The sequence below is a fragment of the Nicotiana tabacum genome, chromosome 15 (genome assembly GCF_000715075.1).
Source record: "Nicotiana tabacum cultivar K326 chromosome 15, ASM71507v2, whole genome shotgun sequence".
Taxonomy (NCBI): domain Eukaryota; kingdom Viridiplantae; phylum Streptophyta; class Magnoliopsida; order Solanales; family Solanaceae; genus Nicotiana; species Nicotiana tabacum.
Genome location: NC_134094.1, coordinates 30,676,600 through 30,680,142, shown reverse-complemented (window position 1 = coordinate 30,680,142; position 3,543 = coordinate 30,676,600). Strand labels below are relative to the sequence as shown.

Here is a 3,543-nt window from a genome sequence, read left to right as displayed (position 1 = left end):
CTATATTTTCTGCATTTGTATTGTCTGGGTCAAGAGCAACAGAATATTCTATTGGAGTGAGTGTTGTATCCCTCGTCATCCAGCCTAAATTTTGAGCCATATTGTCAAGAAGAATCTTACACTCTGTAAATGATTTGCTCACGAATGCATCCCCAGTTGAAGCATCTACATTAGACTTCAGACTGTCAGCCAAACCCATATAGAATCTCTTTCCTAGCATCTGATCCGGATGCCATGGTGTGGACACTTCACCAACATACCTTTAAACCTTTCCCAGGTTTCTTGCAAAGTTTCAGTTGTTTTATGCCTAAATTGTAATATCTCATCAATTTGCCTTGTAGTCTTGTTAGGTGAATAAAACTTATTTAAGAACTGCTTGACTAGTTCCTCCTAAGTAGCTATGGAGTTTGTTGGGAGTGAATTCAGCCAAGTTTGAGCCTTCCCAGTCACTGATAATGGAAACAGTAATAATCTGATTGCTCTGGATGTCACATTCGGCTATTTTTGAGTGCACAAATTGATAGAAAATTCTTCAAATGTTGTTGTGGCTCTTCGATGTAAGACCCGGAGAACAACCCTTTATTTTGCAGCAAATGCAGCATGTTGTTTGTAATCTGAAAAGTTTCTGCTTGTATCGAAGGGACTGCAATTGCAGTTGCCAGATTGTCAGTAGTTGGTTATGCCAAATCATATAGAGCAGCCTCCGGCACAAGAGGTGCTACCACTCTGATGCTTGGGTCAACTTGATTATTTCTATTATTCCCGTTGATGTTCTCAACGTCACACATTTCAATTTCGATTTGTTCATTCTGTTTTAGCTGTTTGCCCTTCTTGTTAACCCGATTCAATGTCCTGAATGCTTTCTCGGGATCTGAGAGATCTTCAAATAGTTCACCAGTTCTCAAGGAGTTTCTAGGCATGCACCTGAGGCACATAAGAATTCAAACGTGAGAATTTCAATGGAAATATTTTTAGCACCACGGAAAATTGATCTAAACTAAAAATCCTAGCAATTCTTTCAAGTTGTAATGAATAACACCGTTAGTTATCTAGCAACGATGCCAAAATTTGATCACGCCCAATTATGCCTTATTGAAAAAACTAAGCGGTCGTTGCAAAAATAATTCAGTTCAAGAGTACGGAGTCGAATCCCACAAAGAACCAACCTATTTGCTACAACTTTCCAGTATCACTAATGATAAGCTCAGATAACTTCCAGAGTTCAAGATTTGATTTATGAATTAATAAAAATTACTTAACTAAGAAAAAAGACAATAAAAACTATCAACTAGCAAGAATGAGGTTGAATCAATGATAAAAAGGTCTAGGGTTTATGATTTCCCCAATTGCCGGATTAATTCTTAACACGCTAGCTATAATCTCGTCACACCACTCTCTAAAGATGATTAGTTCTCGTTTATCACAATTATCTCTTGATCAATTACGATAATTTATTAGAAGTATTCTTCTGAATTACTCTAGCTGACAATTCGTACAACTCATAAAGATCACGTCAAAATTTTATTATCTCTAATCCCGCTTTTAAATTAAAGTAATTAATTTCTTAACTTACTAGAAAGTAGCGTTGTTCAACAACAATCTAATCAAGTGTTCTCTCTCAAACAACACAAGATAACTAGGCACGATTAATTAAGGGCCCTTCAATTAACCACAAGAAGCACATAGTTGAACAATTAGAGAGTAAAAACGACTCACAAGAAGCACATAGGTGGTTGCCTATTTCTGATGCCAGAGTATTTGTTAGCATATTTTTACTTCTAAGTTTTCCAACAGATATTAAAGGAAAAACAAACACTCTAAAAGAAATACCGTCATTTATATAGTCAATAAGTTAGTATTATCACACTTCCATTTTTAAGTTCGTACATCTCATACTTATATATGTATGTCTATAAAAGTTATTAAAATAGGGCGACCTTAAGAAATAAGCCAACTTAAATAATTAAATAAAACCACTCAAATATTAAATTGTATAAAGGTTAATGAAAATTTACGGGATATAACTGCTCTTTCGGCTCTTTCAAATTAGGGGAAGGCGCCTTCTACCTCTTGCTCACACGACGGCAATTTTTCATCCCTTTTGCATACTTGTTCGTATTCTTTTATCCTTTCAACAGTAAGACCCTCCGCCCAATAGAGTTGGAGATACTCCTCTACACATTCTTGCTGACAAACTTTTTCTTCTTTAGGTGTTAATGTACAATTTACCAATGCTTTAGGATATACTAATTTTAAGAGTAATGTGCAATAACACCATGTTTTACTTTCCTCACATTTTCGGTTTTGAATTGATTTCCCGGAAAAAAAAATATTGGTTAAGGGAAAATAAAACACATCTTCAGAGAAGCCGTTTGTACATGATGTTTATGTACGTTAATGACCCTTTAAATTAGATATTGAGGAGAAGGGTGACTTTTTGTAACTATTTACTTTATATATATATATATATATATATATATATATATATATATATATATATATATATATATATATATATATATATATATATATATATATATATATATATATGTCTACTTTTTGTTTAAGATCCCGAAAGACTATGGAATTTTATATACATAATTTTTTATATTTTGGCAGCCTACTTTTGTTTCTAGGTATCGAATTTGGCATTACTTTAATTTTTATGTTAGTTGAGTTATTTCTCTATTACAAAAGACAGCTTTATAACTTTTGAGGTAATGAAATGATTCATGAAATTATCCAAACTCAACATATGAAGGTAGAAATATTATACACTTGAATTGGCGATATTCTCTCAAGTTCTTGCGTATCTAAATGATATAATATCTCCATTTAAACAATTTAATCATATTATCGGAGTGTGAATGAAGCAAAAGGCCGTTGTAGCTTTTAAGTACCAAAACTAGCCTATGAGAACATTAGTTTTCTAAAAAATATAATATCAACTAAATGAAATAAATTACTTAGTTATAACTTGGAGTAGTCTCAATAAAATAAATAAAAACATTTACAGCCACGAAGATAAAACAATACGGAAGTAATCGAAATGGAGATAGAATACTTTCAAGAAGATGATCAAGTAAAGATATCTTACAATTTCGGGAAGTCAAATTATGGGTTCATTGACAAATGCAGCAGGTTGGTTTGATCGAATATAATTGAGACAAATGGGAAGTTCAATAAATAGTTGTTTGGTATTGTGACGTACAAGTGTATTTACTATTTAGGGTTTTTTGGAAAAGTTAGTTTTTCACTATACTACCAACATAAAATATATTGTTTGGCTAAAAAAATAATCGGTGCATAAGCACCCGCACCCATAAAGTTAATTGAGATCCACCATTAGTCTGATTCTAGAGGCCATGTGACCTAGCATTAGTAAATAACACAATTGCTTGAATAAAATTATAAATTAACTCTAGACCCAAAAAGAACTTTACTAGTTTACCATTATATGAACTTCGCTATAGTTTTAGAAATAGCACCAACAGTTTAATTTGAGTTTATGTATGTATGTATGGTATGTATGTATACACGTCA

The 3,543-nt window shown here is 32.6% G+C and overlaps 1 non-coding gene across 1 annotated transcript; it reads left to right on the top strand.

Moving 5' to 3' along the window:
* The first annotated feature begins 229 nt into the window (after positions 1–229).
* Positions 230–336, top strand: LOC142169988 (small nucleolar RNA R71). Its single transcript, XR_012699607.1, has one exon. It is a non-coding gene; the product is annotated as a small nucleolar RNA R71 (small nucleolar RNA).
* Positions 337–3,543: the final 3,207 nt, after the last annotated feature.